The sequence below is a fragment of the Myxocyprinus asiaticus genome, chromosome 35 (assembly GCF_019703515.2).
Source record: "Myxocyprinus asiaticus isolate MX2 ecotype Aquarium Trade chromosome 35, UBuf_Myxa_2, whole genome shotgun sequence".
In the NCBI taxonomy this organism is placed as follows: domain Eukaryota; kingdom Metazoa; phylum Chordata; class Actinopteri; order Cypriniformes; family Catostomidae; genus Myxocyprinus; species Myxocyprinus asiaticus.
In genome coordinates this window covers 504,281-522,793 of record NC_059378.1, presented here as the reverse complement: position 1 = coordinate 522,793, position 18,513 = coordinate 504,281, and the positions used below count along the sequence as shown (strand labels likewise).

At 39.0% G+C, this 18,513-nt stretch overlaps 1 protein-coding gene across 5 annotated transcripts in view; it reads right to left on the bottom strand.

The window, feature by feature from the left end:
• The window catches only part of LOC127425895 (polyamine-transporting ATPase 13A3-like), a 71,102-nt gene extending 53,166 nt beyond the window's left edge, over nt 1-17,936 (bottom strand). For all 5 annotated transcript variants that reach the window (XR_007894707.1, XM_051672188.1, XM_051672186.1 and 2 more), the window contains exons 1-2: nt 17,801-17,936; nt 2,741-2,823 (exon numbers count right to left, since the gene is read on the bottom strand). The gene's annotated coding sequence lies outside the window, so the exon portion shown is untranslated. The remainder of the gene's footprint in view (nt 1-2,740; nt 2,824-17,800) is intronic.
• Nucleotides 17,937-18,513: the final 577 nt, after the last annotated feature.

Genomic DNA, 18,513 nt, shown 5'->3' with positions numbered 1-18,513 from the left:
GAAATATACATTTTATACTCCCAAACATTCCTTTTGCAAACAGAATAGAAGAACAGGGAGCCCTGCAACAGGTGGCATTGCCCCTACAGTGCCCCCCACTGAACATTGGGTCAGTCTGAGATTACACAAAGAGACAAAGAGAATAGATAGAAGAACTGTGGCAAATTCTCCAAGAAGCTTGAAACATCCTATCTGCCAGCAACCAAGCAAAACTGTGTCCAGGTGTACCTAGGAGAATTGGGGCTGTTTTAAAGTCAAAAGTGTTCACACCAAATATTGATTTAGCTCTTTTTCTGTTTACTGGACTTTGAATGCTGTTAATTGATTAATGAAAACTATTTATGTCATTACTGAATTAGGAAATCCTCCCTTTTTTTTTTTTTTCACAAGTGCCTAAAACTTTTGCACAGTACTGTACCTTCTTTTGGCCTAATCCTAGCGAGACAGCTCAGTAGAAACAGACTAGCATGTGCCCAACAATAGGGCATCAGGGTAGCAGCAGGGCAGAAAACAGCTATAGAGAGGTATGTGTGTGTGTTAGACAGCGGGGTGTCAGTGGCCATCCCCTGCCCTCTGCTCTCTGCCACAGGCCCTGATCTTATCTGCTCTCCGCACCCGTACAACACACCACAGAAAGGGGAAATCAAACACAGGACCGAGCCCTTCCTACCATTTTCCCTGGCTGCAATGTGGCAACATTCTGTTCTCGGCTACAATTTGTAGGAATATTGCGAGTGCAACATAACTGTGCTTTTTTTACTTCCTTTTGAGAAGACTGTAACATGAATTCGAGGAAAAGACTGAAATTATAAACCTGACAGGCACATTTACCAACCCATGAACACAAACAACTTGAGCCCTGATTTACTAAAGGTTTATGTGTACAGTACACCTTACATGACAGATACTTTAAGGCATGTTTTTTATGGCATAATCTACAAACATGTTATTCATGTAAACTGCACAATGATGACTTTAAGACATTACAGCTTCATTTTGTAACAGCGTAATTTTCTGCAAAGCTGCTTTGAAACAATGTGTGTTGTGAAAAGCGCTATACAAATAAAAATGACTTGACAGAAGAATTACATAAGTTATTTTATATAATAATACAATTTTTGTCATAATTTCTCAACTTTCTTCAAGGTGCTGTAAGCGTTTTTTTTTCATGGAAAGATATGCAAACAAATTTCCTACTCGCTGAAAGATATTACTGAAATAAGTGTCGTGAGATCTCTCACCGGTCTCTGTGACAGCTCTAGACTCTGTAAACAGTAAACAAAAACGTGTCCGCAGACAATGACGCTTTCTGCCTGTCAATCATTTTGCACGTTCTCATAGTGTTGTAGTAGCAGCAAATTATTGAGGCTTAATGCCATTTTTATGCCATGTTGTTCATAACAGTTGTCAGCTGAGGGCGCTATTTTGCTGCTGTTGTTTTTGACAAACGTTTCTGCTCGTGTCTCAAAGATCATTTGGTGTCTCTGGAATGCAGGGTTTTGGGGAAAGGGGCGTGGCTAATCCAACGGCTCATCTTGACATCTTGTGGAAATTCTAGAATGGCTAAAATCGCTAACAACACCTTTAACCTCTGGCTTTTATTTTGGCAGAACATTCCAGGAAGAACACGAGCCGTGCGTCCACATGCCATGAGTGTGTGACTGTGCATGCAGACGAGATATATACTTATTAAATGCATCATTTGCAATTCACAAAACTATTTATTGGCTTCAAGAGACTTTGGATATAATGCACGAGTCAGAATGACTACTTTAATCGTGCTTTTGTGATTCTTTAATGTCATATTGGAGCTTGACAGTAACGGCTTAGACACACTCTTTAATAATGAGCTAATAAACAAGAGAGCGATCACTTCACTTCTGGGGATGTGGACTTTAATGTGCAACATAAACAATGCTTTTTCTCCCCATGAGTTTAAAGTAACAGTTTGTTTTCAAATGTATTCAATTTTCGGTAGTTGAAATTTTGGTGCATCCCAGGTTGTGCACCAGTGTTGAAACATGGCAAAGCTATTTGTGATGTGATGGCTTAACATGTAAACAATTCCACATTTTCTTCTTTGTGAATTATGAATTTAGGTGATATGGTCCCCTACTCCACTATCGTTCCGAAATGTCTAAAGAGTGTCATACACGGATATTCTCATCAACAGCTTATATTTACAATGCACTGCTAAACAGCAGGGATTTTATGTATGATAATGTCACATCATTTATAATAAATGCCCTATCCTACATATGTCAAATAACATTTTTAAAGGCATTTAGTGAGAGCCAAAAGTGCGTGGTATGGTTACATTTGGTACAATTACCTCACGCAAAAACCTCCTTCCAAGGTGATCCCAGCATATTTGCACAATAAAAGAAATGACCACTATATTTTGAATCTTCCGAAGACATACAATAGCTATGTGTGAGAAACAGACCATAGTTTCTGTTGTTAACTGTGAATCTTGCCCTCCACTGCAGCTCTCCTCATTTGTGCTTTAAAACATTTTTACATTTGACGTTGTTATTGGTTACGAGACACATGAGAACCAATGGCATTTGGTAATCACTGATGTCAAACCAGACTTCACACATCTTCAAGCAGCAAGTTTGAATATGTGCAAAAATAACACCAGAAAAATCAATCATCAATAGGAGGAGAATTCTTTGTGAAGACTCTGAAGGTGTAAAGGTAAATGTCATTTATTTTTTATACATCCTGGTTCATTTACCTTCAGACTCTGGGCGCTGTGGCCCTGGGCAATCCCTTCTCAGTGGCCTCTTTTTCTCTCGCTCACCACACAGACCTGGACTCCTGTGAGAAAAAGAAAAAGGAAATCTTAATTAAAGTCCATGAATCACACAACCTCCAGTCATTTAGCGGCAGTGTTCAGCAGCCCTCTCGAATCAGATATGTGAGGAACATTTATTTTATCGTGATTTATTGTGTCTTTACAACAAGCTCACAATGAGAAAAATAATTAAGGTGCCATAAATCAGCAGGTCAGTTAACGTACTCTACAGGACATTTATATCGCAAGTGTGTTATTTAAAACATCTGAGTATTTAATCAAAGACTGATGTTACCATGCCATCCTTACACAACACAGAAAAGGTTAGCAAGTGATTTTATCACAATCATGTAAACACGTTTAATGTTGTGGCTACACTTTTCAAACAATGTGTATTTTAGTGTTTATGGACTGAACCCATTCACTTCTATTGTAAGTGTCATACTTCAACTACCATTTTTGCTTCTTTATTTTTAAATAAATGAGGGTCGCAATATTACTATTATAGATTCGATTCAATATCGATTTATGTGGGTTTATTTCTGTTACATTGTCCAGTTTGCTTGCATATAAAAGAAATTATTTCTCAGCTAATGCTGTTAATTATAAAAGGCACCTTCTAGGTACAAATTATATTTTATTATTAGTTTTTCATGAAATTGGTCACATTTTAGCTTTTGAATAATGTTCAAATTCAGTCTATTCCATCAATGAATGTCTTAAAATGACATATATTTTGTTTCATATATATTTTTGTTACACGTTTTGTTACTTGCATAATTTGTACTATTTACAAGTATTTACACTGATATGTAGAACAAGTGCTTAATCGGTACTGTCTCTTTAAGACTAGTGGCATCAGCCAATAAGCGCGTATATCGAGAAGACATACATGATTTCTTTAGCGCATCCATGTGTGATTAGAAAGGAAAGTTTCTTTGTTGTTTTTTAATCAACAACTGACTGTAAAGAACAGAAAGGGTATTAAAAGAAACATTATTCAGTGACATATCCGTGGATCTCGTCTTTGGACACAGAACGAGTTAAACTAAACTTTACTCTTAACACACTTTACTCTGTGCTAATAACTTCTCTATTATACTACTCAATCAATACTGAGTGAAATATGAACATTTACCAGACATTATAGCGTGAGATTTGGTCGCATATGTGAGCGATTTCCTCTCAATAGCCGCTTTTCCACTATCGGGTCAGTGCGAGCCAGGGCTATAGGGGTCAATAGCCTCGGACCGAGCCGCCAGACCAAAATCGATCTGCACTCCCACCATTGGGCCAATAACTCCGCAATGTTGCCCAAAAACCCACTCTTAAAACGCTGCTGCGGTGCCAACGTCACACACCTGGCCCATTTCACAAGCAAGAAGGAAGCTCAAGATGAGGTATCATGTTATCTAGAATATCGAGTTTATATTGAATGTAAACAGCAAGACAAGTTAGTGTTGACAACTCAACTGTACCTGCCATGGTGTCCCGAGTGATCTCTCCGCTAACAGCGAGACGATGTCCCAGCACACCGTCTATGAAAGTTCACCGAACCATGAAAAGGCACCGCTTTGTCTATTGGGTGTTTTTACGGATTTGTACTGTGCCTGCATTTTTTAAGTAATTCTTTTCCCGAACCTGTACTGTTGTGCCCTGAATACACAACCTGGGAAGTTTGGCGAAACGCCGCCTTTGACATCAATCCCCAGTTGGCCTTGTTTGGCCCAAGGGTAATTGGCGGGCCAAAGGCCATGGAGGCACCGAGGCAGCACGATGAAGCCCCGGAAGTGACAGTGGGAATGCAACTGGCCCTGGCACGCAATAGCACGCCCTCATTTGGCCCGATAGTGGAAATGCGGCTATTGTAAAAGAGGGTTGCGCATAAGTGAAAGATCAATGTTAAGATTTAAGAATTGATAGAGATCACTCAAACAAAGATTGATTCTATCTAATGATCTATATTTTCTTAACCACCCCGATAATTCATTATTTCATTACTTTTAAGATAACAAATGAATGGAGTTCGCTAGTTCGAATCCCAGGGTGTGCTGAGTGACTCCAGCCAGGTCTCCTAAGCAACCAAATTGGCCCGGTTGCTAGGGAGGGTAGAGTCACATGGGGTAACCTCCTTGTGGTCGCTATAATGTGGTTTGTTCTCAGTGGGGCACATGGTGAATTAAGCGTGGTTGCCGCAGTGGATGGCGTGAAGCCTCCACACGCGCTATGTCTCCGTGGCAACGTGCTCAACAAGCCACGTGATAAGATGCGCGGGTTGACCGTCTCAGACGCGGAGGCAACTGGGATTCGTCCTCTGCCACTGAGGCGAATCACTATGCGACCACGAGGATTTAGAGCGCATTGGGAATTGGACATTCCAAATTGGGAGAAAAAGGGGAAAAATCCAAAAGAAAAAAAAAGATAAATGAATTGCAATCATGTTCTAGTTGTCCATGATTCATAGGTAAGGGTATAAAAAGGTATTGTACTTTTTCTGAGAGACTTCCGCTGAGAAATCGTCCGGTCGTTTGATTTCTAATAAACTCCATGTAAGAGAGAAAACTAGACTCTTGATTTTTACTAAATTCCACTACAGTGGGCACGGTTATCAGCCGATGCCAATCATTTCAAAATGCCAAATATTAGTCAGATAATCCTGGCTTATATACACCAGTCGATCACATTTCTATAATGTTTTCTTTCTGTGGACTAGATTAGTACAACCAACATATTTGCCTCAAAGAGATGCTGAACATACACTGAAAGCCTCAGGTACGAGAGAGCGACTGCCTGTTTGACACGATCTTGTCGTGCACACATGGGATTATTCAGACATCCCAGTTGATTGACTGTCAAAGTTTTCAGAGAACTCTGTTTGCTGTGTCAGTATTCTGTCAGAGCTTCATTTACAGGCAAGAACACAAGCATTCAAAACCATTTCCGTTTCAGCAGTCAGATGCAGTCCGTCTCATTTTTCAGAAGTGAAACCGCCCTGCCCACCCCAAGACAACAGCACCAAAACCACTAACAATACGCAATAATTCATGGAAGCCTTCAGTAGAAAAAGTGTGTATAAGTATAATATGCCTTCTTTATCAAAGTCGTAAGAACAAGAGGTTTTGTTTCCCTCTGTCCAGGGTCACCAACACTTTGACCTCAGCTCTAGTCTTGAGCTCTTCCGCTGTTAGACAACATGACCTACGCTGACATACTCCAAGTTCAGAACTTCTCTATCTTTCACAACCCAAACATAGGAGGAAAATATGAACAATGATGGAGTTTTCTCATGGCATATTTCAGCTGATAAGTGGCGGTTTAATAATTAGATGGCCTCAGCGGTGGAGTAACCGTTGGGTTAATGTGTCACAATAAAGGTGTGTTTTGTTACTTGATTTAGTTTGGAATTGAAAAGATAAAACAGTGCAGGAAAAACAGGAGATACAGGTGAGAAAATTGTCAAACCAATAAAAGATCAAACACTTTCTAAACAAAGATGGTAGGCTAAGTTTAGTCAATGTGATTCACATTAGCCAATGTGACTCATCATTCAAGAAAGATGAGTTACTAAACTTGCATGCAACATTAGTATTGATTTCAAAAGTTTATCACAATGTTCAAAGAAAACTGTAAAACCTTACACACAATCTAGAGTCCTGACAAACTTGCTGCAAATGTCCCACTCATTACCTTCACAAATGACCTTGTGATTTGCTGCAAATGTTTGCCAGAGGTTTGCAGCTCTTCACCGGTAGCGGCAACAATGAAGAATTTGTCAAAAAGCTCATTTGAATATTAAAATAATGAGTGGCGAATTTGCGGCAAATATGCGGCAATATGTTGTAAGTTTGTCAGAACTAGGTTTTTTTTTCATTTTTGCTGAGAAAATGGCAATTTCTAATCTTCTTTCAGGCTTTCGACAACATCTTACACAAAACAAACAATGACAAATATCACAGAATAAAAGAGAGGAATAAAAGTTTAACATAAGATACTAGGAGCTTCACACACACACACAATAAAAATGTATCTACAATAAAAACAGTACATGGCGTCGGTTTTCACCTGTAAGTACTCGTGCAGTTGCACATTGAGTTTAAATCATCTCCCTGATTAAATCAATTTTGAATTTCACTTAAATTAAAAGTTTAGCTTGATATGCTAATATAAAGATAGACAGACAGACAGACCGATAGATAGATTTTTATTTTTATTTTTTCTCAAGTTTTCTGTCCATGTGATCATGAATGAAATGACCCGTCAAACATCATAATCTCTCTATCGCTTGATTTGACCACTACTGCACTTTATTCTACGCTGTTTACAGGGTTCACACAAGGTCCTTAAAGTGCTTGAATTTATCTGTTAGAAATGTAAGAACTGGAATACCTGGAAAATCTCCTTGTTTTGATGAAAAGTGCTTGAGATTAAAACAGATCGTTTCCTCCGTGTAATGTGTGTCCATCAAAGATGAGGCGACTCCACTTTCATTAAATAATGTGTCTTAATATCTTTTCTGTTCTTTACAGTCAGATAAAAAAGTCCAAAGAAATATTCATTTTAATCTCACGCAGCATGGATGTGATAAAGAAAGCGAGAGATTCTCGTTGATGTTCGCTGAAGCGGAACACTGTGAGCCGCTCGTTGAACTCTTAAAGTGACAGTAACCTTTTTAGTGTTTCTGATACAAATGAATGTAAACTCAATGTTATTACTTATAAATTATACACGTTATTTCAAACAGTGATAGCTCATATCATTATTATATATACAATTTCATGATATAATATTAATATCATGTAGAATTTTACTATTTTAAGATGATAATAATGATGACAAACTAATGATTAAAATATAAATACACACTTTCACACAGTTTTTCAGGACCGGTTCTGTTCAGTTCTGTTGTTTATTCTGCATCTGATCAGACTGAATGTAGCTCCCTATTTCTGAAAACTTATTTGTGATCTTTTCTTATAGAGAAACTCTTATTATTTAAACTTTGAGCATTTATATTGTGTATTAAAGAACTTTATTTTGATGAGAAATTATGAGCATTTTGCTCAATTTTTTCAGAAGATAAACATTTTCTGTAATATTTTGTCAACATTTTGTCAATCGTGAACCTCATATCGTATATATAACCAAATCGTGAGATAACCATATCATCCCATCCCTACAACTACATATTATGATCCTACATTGTGCATTTTGTTAATTCTGACCATACTGTAGATTGTGTTCTGGTCACTGTTGTGAATCATCTAATTCATCAATTTACCTCTCAGAGTTACCAATCAGTACCACGTAACTTATTTAATATTCAAAGTAATTAACGGGAAATACAATTCTATGTTCTCCAATAAGCTTATTGAATGAGATAAGCTAATTCTGAAACTTTTTGAAAAAGCTGAAAGCTGCTGTGTGATGTGTACTTTTCTCAAGCATTTTTAAACGGCTTCTTCTGTAGTCAAGGACATCACAGAAAAACCCTCTAATCCGATTGCGGCCAATAACTTGGGTCAAGAAAGTATGATCAAAGCAGATGACGGATGAAGGAAAGAAAGAAAAACATTTTTAAAAGGAAAATCCCTTGACCATGAGAAATATTCTTCCCACAGAACACTTGATGCAAACTCTTGTGATCCTGTTTAAGAAGCTGTTAATGTGATGGTTATAGAATCATCTGGTTAAATAGAAGCACATGTAAACCAAGAATAGATTAAATTACACTATGATTTTAAAAGTTATCTAACATTAAGAGGTAAAGAAACCCACCAAGCATACCTGCAAAATCTGCCTTATCTTCTTGTCTTATATTGCAGTTATCCAGTGTCAAGTTACGATTGTCAAGTCCTTTAAAAAACGCTTTGCAAGCAAAATCTCAGATTCTCAAGAGCTCCAAGACTCTTTAACGCAAGATATCAAGCTGTCCTTTATCATACTGTACCACTTTATGGCTGAAGAGGACAGCTTGAAAAACGTCCTGGAGGATGGCAGTGAGAGTCGTTTGGAGGTGTACCCATCCAAAAAGCAGCAGTCTGCTGGTGAGCAGAAATTATAATAATATTAAAAAAATAAATAAATCAAACAGAAAAGGCGACCCGAGTCAGATTAGCAGCTCCTATTTTCAATGCTGCTCGAGAAAGGAAAAGTTGTGGATCTTCAAGAGATTACATTACGATTTTAGATAACATTGCCCGTTTCAAAGTACTGTTGACGAGAGTAAATTACCCTTCATAAATGTTTGTTGCTTCTGATTTTAGGTGTGGTGAAGATCCTTTATCAACACGGAAATATTACGAGGTTAAACTAGGCCTAGTAAACAGAGGTTCTTACAGCTTAAGGCAAGTTACATTTAAGACTTTAAGACTTTTTTAATGCCACTCGGAAGGAAATTTAAGACCAAATTTACAAAAACCAAAAAACGACATCAAAAAAGTTAGATGATCTACTTCAAATGTTGAAAAAAATGTTAACAATTTCTAATGTGGAACACGTGGGAAACAATAACAAACATAATAATCATGAATCATGATTTAAAAAGGCACAATTGGCTGAGAACTATAATTCCCGTATTTGTTATGTGCTTTAACGGCGGTATGCATTTAATGCATATTCAAAATACACAACTAAAAAGCCAATAATAATGTGTCACTTAAATGTGTCAGAATAAGTCTCCAACTCCCTCATTTGACTTGTATGATTGGTGTTGTCACTGTATTCAGAAACCACAGTACCTCTGCTTTCAGTGTAGGTGTACACCCGAATGTGATCCGGAGATCTGTTGCTGCTTGCCCTGGTGCTGGTATCGGAGATGGGGGTGGAGGCGCGGTGGAGACGAGGGTAGAACAGAACTGGGAAATACCTGCCGTCTGTTGGCGGGTTGACTTGGCAGTTTTGTGTTTCTCGCTCTTCATGTGGGATACCACAGCCTTGATTCCCATCGAGCCGAGTTTGAAACACTTCCTGCACAAAATACACCTGCGTGCCTCGTATACATTGCCTGGTTCCAGTTTCAGACATGCTGAGAAATCTTGATTGAATAGCCAGTTTTCATTGGATTTGCACATCCCCATGTCGTCGCTAGCTAGCAGACAGTACATCTGATCTGAGCATCCCGGCCGCAAACAAAATAAGTGTTGTTGGTTTCGCTATCCTAATCTGCGTGACGTTAATGTGAGAGGCATTCATAAAATCCTACTTCCCATGTCTTAGCATTTATAAGACTTTTGAAAGATTGATTTAAGACATTTTAATACCAATTAAGGCCTTATTTTTAGACTAATTAATTCAATGCCTTTTAAGACTTTTTAAGGGTCCACGGGAACTCAGAGTTTTAGTATGGTGAGATGAGATAGTATATAGGTAATGAAACAATGTAAAGTATAGCCTACATTAAGTAGAAGAGTTGGGTGGTATGCCGGTATATACCATGCAATGAAAGTAATATGTCGACCGTTTCAGTGGGCAGGACTGCTTTACATTATTTACATCTGAGAGTAAACCCTGAGAGTAACAGGGCTCCAGACTGTGATTAAATGGTTGCAAAGGCAACAAAAATAAATAAACCGTGATATAAAATGTCACATCTTTAACAAAGTGTTAAAATCTGAGCCAACAGCCTGGTGCTGAAAGGTTGACAAGCTGTTTAAAGTTCTTGTTTCAAAGTTAGTCTTTCAGATGTAATCTGTGGTTTTTGCTTCACACTTTGGTCCCAAATTCTACATTTGTTCCTATTTTAATCCACCGTCTTTCATCAAACCTCCCATGGATGGTGTCGGTTGATCTTGGACTAGTTGTAGGTAAAGAGCGTACGGACTGCTAGAAAGGTCTTACTCATTCTGCTGGCATTGAGGATTCTGAGAGCAAACACACAACAGGGACTTGCACCATGTCATGATATGTCACACTTCGGCTCTGATTCAACATTGGCAGACTTTCTATCATACGCTAGTGTTTTAGAGTGCGTCTGCTGAAAGTATTCCGTAATCTCGGCATCACCTCAAAGCTCTGCGGGACATGAGCGTTAAACCACATGAGCAAACTTCTGAATTTCACTTCACCCATGTCACCAAGATATGAATTGGGGTATCAGGGTTATGGGTCTAGTGGTCAGGACCAGAACCTTAAAAAAGTCTTTGTACATTGGCCCAATTACAAACCTGAACATTAGTACTGCAACTAACATTTATTTTGATAGTCGATTAATCTTCGTTATTTTGGTTAGACTGACGGGAATACATGTGCACTTGCTTGCTTAGTGAAGTTTAATGGAGACTTGCTTGTGGTAAAGACAACAGTTTTGCGAAATGGAAATACACACCTGATTTTGGATTTACAGTATAACATGTATACGTTATAAAACAAAGAAAATAACAGTTTAAAGAAAACGAGGCACTGGAGAGAAACGTCTCTCAAACAACACAAGCACACTGCCAACGCACCTCATGCAGCAACCGGTCCACATTAAACTGTATGCTTATGATCTCTGAAGAGTTTAACGTTAAGTGCTCCCGTGCACTGGACAAATTGGGACATGTTTTTTTCCCACTTCAGCTCGTCTCAGCCACTTTCAAACGAGTTTCATCATGCAAACACATTTTTCACTACTGTAAATTGACATCACTAATAGAGTTTCTTCATGCACGGCGCACATAACTGACTTATCAATAAGGGTATTTGTTGTCAATTATTTTCATTATCAATTATTTTATTTATTAGTTATTTGCAGCACTACTGAACATCACAATTCCTACATCTTGTTGGCTACTCTAGTACAAGTACTTTGCAATCAGCCTAAGCTCTTTCAGATTCTGATGATTCCTGGAAACAAAACCCAAAAATTTTTTTGATCCATTCTGATGTGCCCGTTAAATAAATCTACATAGATTATAACACAAATACAACTTCAGTGACTTCAGTGGATCATATATGAAACCCCCCTAGTTCAGCGGCAAGCATTCACACCACTACTGACAGTATTTCTGGCATAATGTTGATTACATGAGCGCGACGGTCAGTATGCGTGCAGCCGTGCATTCGCACGCTATCATTCAACCATGCACATGCTCGAGAGTCACTTACCACAGAACGAATCCATGTCAAACCCGTTTGAAAAGCTCACCATATATGCATGATCATCATGATAACAGTAATAGTTTATCTTGCAATAACGCCGTTGAGATGTCTTCACGCAATTGATTATTCATGAACTGCATTACTTCAAGAGGGTGAACAAATCCTAATGATGTGTCACTAGAGCAGTTTTGGAGTAAGTTCAGAAAATATGTCTTTTGTTTTTGAACACTTTTTGTCTATTGGTTGACAATGTTTTTGACAGCTCCTTAGGAAAATTAACCATGGTTTTATTATAGTAACCACAATTTAATCATGGTACTTGTAGTTAAACCATAGTAACTGCTAAATTATCCATAGATATACTACAATATTACTATAGTAACACCATGGTTCGTTTTTGTAAGAACTGATCATGTCTGTTTTCTATACGGCAATGAATGTAGTAGAAAGTGTCTCTTTTGAAAAATAAATCTAAACCATGAGAAAATGAAACGGTTACACTGTTAATTTATGTTTTATACTTTAATACTCTCACTATAAAATTCATTCTATAAAACTAATAAATAAATAAATATAAATTAAGAGTGTGGCCTGCAAGGATTTAGGGGTCCTGCTTTGCAGTCCCTGAGTTTTCCAAAGTTTAGTAGTCCTGATCTAGTGTGATGAAACCGCTTACTAACCTTGTCTGTGTAAAGTTGCCCAGTATTTCAACTTCATTGTCATAATGCCGATAAATCACGTAGGCGTCAATCCTGGAAACTTTCGTGCAATGAAAATAATACAAACAAAAAAACCAGCTGACATTTTCATCAGTCTTCTGTTTTTTCTTAACAAGTCGGCGTGTGATCTAGTCCATGATCCGACACACGGAGAAGACACGCCTTGTAAATAACAAGCCATTCCTCATAAACAGCTGCTTCATCTGTGCAGCCAAGAAATGCTTGCGCCGGTCCGGTTATGGACTGAGGTCCATTCTGATGAGTAGGGGTGGGCAATATGACCAAAATCCCATGGAATTTCGCCATGCAAAGGGTATGCGTCACTGCGCTTTAAGTACTTTTCAGTCAGCAATCCAAAATACATTTGAAGTCAGAAGTTTACATACACTTAGTTTGAAGTCATTAAAACTCATTTTTTAACCACTCCACAGATTTCATATTAGCAAACTATAGTTTTGGCAAGTCGTTTAGGACATCTACTTTGTGCATGACACGAGTAATTTTTCCAACAATTGTTTACAGACATACTGTTTCACTTTTAATTGACTATATCACAATTCCAGTGGGTCAGAAGTTTACATACACTTAGGTTGAAGTCGTTAAAACTCATTTTAGTTTTGCCAATTCGTTTAGGAGATCTACTTTGTGCATGACATGAGTAATTTTTCCAACAATTGTTTACAGACAGATTGTTTCACTTTTAATTGACTATATCACAATTCCAGTGGGTCAGAAGTTTACATACACTAAGTTAACTGTGCCTTTAAGCAGCTTGGAAAATTCCAGAAAATGATGTCAAGCCTTTAGACAATTAGCTTCTGATAGGAGGTGTACTGAATTGGAGGTGTACCTGTGGATGTATTTTAAGGCCTACCTTCAAACTCAGTGTCTCTTTGCTTGACATCATGGGAAAATCAAAAGAAATCAGCCAAGACCCCAGAAGACCTCCACAAGTCTGGTTCATCCTTGGGAGCAATTTCCAAATGCCTGAAGGTACCACGTTCATCTGTACAAACAATAGTACGCAAGTATAAACACCATGGGACCACACAGCCATCATACCGCTCAGGAAGGAGACGCATTCTGTCTCCTAGAGATGAACGTAGGACCTTGTGAAGATGCTGGAGGAAACACTTAGACAAGTATCTATATCCACAGTAATACGAGTCCTATCAACATAACCTGAAAGGCTGCTCAGCAAGGAAGAAGCCACTGCTCCAGAACCGCAATAAAAAAGCCAGACTACAGTTTGCAAGTGCACATGGGGACAAAGATCTTACTTTCTGGAGGAATGTCCTCTGGTCTAATGAAACAAAAATGGAACTGTTTGGCCATAATGATCATCGTTATGTTTGGAGGGAAAAGGGTGAGGCTTGCGATCCGAAGAACACCATCCCAACCGTGAAGCATGGGGGTGGCAGCATCATGTTGCGGGGGTGCTTTGCTGCAGGAGGGACTGGTGCACTTCACAAAATAGATGGCAACATGAGGAAGGAAATTATGTGGATGTATTGAAGCAACATCTCAAGACATCAGACAGGAAGTTAAAGCTCGGTCGCAAATGGGTCTTCCAAATGGACAATGACCCCAAGCATACCTCCAAAGTTGTAGCAAAATGGCTTAAGGGCAAAACGTCACGGTATTGGAGTGGCCATCACAAAGCCCTGACCTCAATCCGATAGAACATTTGTGGGCAGAACTGAAAAAGCGTGTGCAAGCAAGGAGGCCTACAAACCTGACTCAGTTACACCAGTTCTGTCTGGAGGAATGGGCCAACATTCCAGCAACTTATTGTGAGAAGCTTGTGGAAGGATACCCAAAATATCTGACCCAAGTTAAACAATTTAAAGGCAATGCTACCAAATACTAACCAAGTGTATGTAAACTTCTGACCCACTGGGAATGTGATGAAAGAAATAAAAGCTGAAATAAATCATTCTCTTTACTATTATTCTGACATTTCACATTCTTAAAATAAAGTAGTGATCCTAAATGACATAAGACAGTTTAAATGTATTTGGCCATGGTGTATGTCAACTTCTGACTTCAACTGTGTGTATTCTCAACAGAAATGTTGCAATGACTGACAGCAGCTATCTAACCTCTTGCCCTTTCTAAACCATTCTAACTACATACAATGACAATCCTACGCTTGAACTCTCCAGTCTGACAAAAACAAGCTCTCTCTCCTCTTCATCAGATGTTTTGGCATCCAGCTCAGTTATCAGTATATCCTTAACCGACATAAACCAGTGGAAACATGCATTACGTCCAGGATCATCCTGTATCCAAAACACATTCAACCTTTAGCCACCCAGACTGAGACAGAGGTCAGAGGTCACTACTCCTGAAGTTAGCCATAATTCTTGAAAGTGGTGTCTGGAAACTAGACTCTGCTCTTTGACCAAAGATACAAAAACATTTTAGACATTAAAACTTAAAATGATTCAAATCTAACTAGACAGAAACATCAACAGTGCAGCTTGACATGAACCTTTTTTGTCAACATAAAATTAAGGTAAAAACGTACAAACACAAGTGCATATTTTAGGTGCTTTAACTGGTCACCATTTCTTTTAAGTTTTACATCATTTTAAATCACTATAATAATAATAATTATATAGCCTAAGAATTCAATAAATGTTGTTTAAAGCAGATTTAGACGACGTTTGGCATGCAACACTACAGGACACAGTTTGACATGTGATGACAAATACACAAATAGAGCTTTATGTTGTGTTCAAGAGAATCAGTAGTTGATAAAGTAGTCTGTTAGTCTGGTGTAAACACTGCATTAAAGGAACAGTTCACCCAAAAATGGAAATTCTCTCATCATTTACTCACCCTCATGCCATCCCAGATGTGTATGACTTTCTTTCTTCTGCAGAACACAAATTAAGATTTTTAGAAGAATATTTCAGCTCTGTAGGTCCATACAATGCAAGTGAATGGTGACCAGAACTTTGAAACTCAAAAAAGCACATAAAGGCAGCATAAAAGTAATCAATAGCAGCTTTTCCACCATCAGGCAGAACGGTTCTGAGCAAGGTACGATGGATATGTTACATACAGTCTCCTGATTTCACCCCACCATACTGGAAAAAGAAACTGTAACCGCGGCAACTGGCCCGGATCGATGCGGTTTTGCGATGAGAACTGTTCGGCCCGGTGGTCATAAAGCTGCTAATGTCTTCTGAAGCGATACAATCAGACCAAAACTCCTTTTTCACTTTAAATCTTGACATCCACAGTCTCCTTGGCAATCACGATTTCAAGCTCAATTTCACTTCCTAGTACCTGACTCATGCACAGAGCGCTAGATGGCGCTATAGGAAGTGTAATCGAGCTTGAAATCGTGATTGCCAAGGAGACTGCGGATGTCAAGGTTTTGTTATATGTGATGTCAAGTGTTATATTTTGGTCTGTTCTAATCCAAAACTGATCGTATAGAACACATGGATTAAACCACTGGAGTCATATAGATTACTTTTATGCTGCCTTTATGTGCTTTTTATGGTTGGTCACCATTCACTTGCATTGTATGGACCTACAGAACTGAAATATTCTTCTAAAAATCTTCATTTGTGTTCAGCAGAAGAAAAAGTCATACACATCTGGGATGGCATGAGGGTGAGGAAATGAAGAAAGAATCTCAATTTTTGCGTGAACTATCCCTTTAAACACATACATTCATGAAACTGCCCCCAAATCACGAAGTACACTCCAAAAAAAAGCTCAAAGGACATGACAAACCAGCTAATCTCTCTCTATCAGATCACTGTAAGCTTTCAAACGCATCGCACATGCTTTAACTTTCTTTGCCAAAACTGTATCTTGTGTCATCTTGAAAAATAAACACATTTTACTCTCCGTTCTTGTCAGAGAGCATTCTGTCTTTTTTAGCGGTGTATAGTAAACAGACACGCAGATCACACAAGTTCAAGGTGCTTAAACATCAATATAAACCAATAAACACAAGACTACAGCTGTTATAAACATTCACTTAGGTAATAGGTGTGGTGGTGGCATAGTGGGTAGTTGGTTCAATCCCCACAGCCACCACCATTGTGTCCTTGAGCAAGACACTTAACTCCAGGTTGCTATGGGGGGATTGTCCCTGTAATAAGGGCACTGTAAGTCACTTTGGATAAAAGTGTCTGCCAAATGCATAAATGTAAATGTGAAGTAAAAGCCAGAAGCTGCTCAAAGACTCATGAGAGAGGAAGAATACAGGCAGCACTTCCTACTGACACATCACTGAAGAGTGTGTGTGTGTGTGTGTGTGTGTGAGTGAGAGTGTGTGTGTGTGTGTGTTGCGTGTGTGAGTGAGAGTGTGTGTGTGTGTGTGTTGCGTGTGTGAGTGAGAGTGAGAGTGTGTGTGTTGCGTGTGTGAGTGAGAGTGTGTGTGTGTGTTGCGTGTGTGAGTGAGAGTGTGTGTGTGTGTTGCGTGTGTGAGTGAGAGTGTGTGTGTGTGTTGCGTGTGTGAGTGAGAGTGTGTGTGTGTGTTGCGTGTGTGAGTGAGAGTGTGTGTGTGTGTGTGTGTGTGTGTTGCGTGTGTGAGTGAGAGTGTGTGTTTTGTGTGCGCGTGTGTGAGTGAGAGTGTGTGTGTGTTTTGTGTGCGCGTGTGTGAGAGAGTGAGAATGTGTATGTGTGTAACACTTGAGTGTGTGTTGTGTGTGTGTGTATGTGGGAGTGTTGTGTGTGAGAGTGTGTGTGTGAGTGTGTGAGTGAGAGTGTTGTGAGAGAGAGTGTTGTGTGTGTGTGTGTGAGAGAGTGTTGTGTGTGTGTGTGAGAGAGTGTTGTGTGTGTGTGTAGTGTGTGTGTGAGAGAATGTGTGTGTGTGTGTAACACGTGTGTGAGTGTGTGTGTGTGTGAGAGAGAGAGTATGTGTGTGTATGTGAGTTTTGTGTGTGTGTGTGTGTGTAAAACACGTGTGTGAGTGTGTGTGTGTGTGTGTGTGTGTGTGTGTGTGTGTGTAAAACACGTGTGTGAGTGTGTGTGTGTGAGAGAATGTGTGTGTGTGTGTGTGTGTGTGTGTGTGTGTGTGTGTGTGTGTGTGAGAGAGAGAGAGAGAGAGAGAGAGAGAGTATGCGTGTATGTGAGTTTTGTGCGTGTGTGAGAGTGTTGTGTGTGTGTGTGTGTGAGAGAGAGAGAGAGTAATGTGTGTGTGAGAGTGTGTGTGTGTGTTATATATGACACTCACCCAGAAGCACCGGGACTGAAGATCACCTGTGTGTCATGATGATTGCGGACAAAGAGACGCGGAGTTCAGACTCGTGTGTGTGTGCCGCTGTTACTGACAGCCGATGAGCGCGAAACTAGCCAGATCTGCCTCAGCATGTACAGGAAATGATACACAGGATGTGAGGTCACCGTGGAAACTGCGTCAGGTGTGAGTGTAAGCGCATGCGCGTAGAGCACATGTGAGTGAGTAAGTGAATGAGTGATTGTTGTTGTCCTGAAAATGTCTGTACGTTTACTATATGAAAAAGGACGCTAGTACACTGATAGAAGTGTGCACTATGAAGCTGTGTGTGGCATGCAGTATTAACAGTGTTTGGTGATTTTGCCGTGCAAAGTGAATATGTGCTATTTGGCTAAATTATGACGAGAATATTGTGAGAGAAATCTGTAGTATAATGTTGAAAAACATGTCCCTTGACTTTTCAATCATGAAAAAGATTTTAAAGAGTCAAAAAAATAAAATAAATTATAGCAATTTTAAAAGCATCATTCTTTAACTTAATATTTTATTAAATAATATGAACTGGTTCGACTCTATATTGTTTTACACATTTTTAGAAAATGTATTTGAATTTGTCAATTGCCTGAAAAAATCCTTGTCGCCTTCATGTTAACCAGCTCTTCTTTGACATTTACCAGTTATTTGTTCATTTTTTACTCGTTTTATTTTCT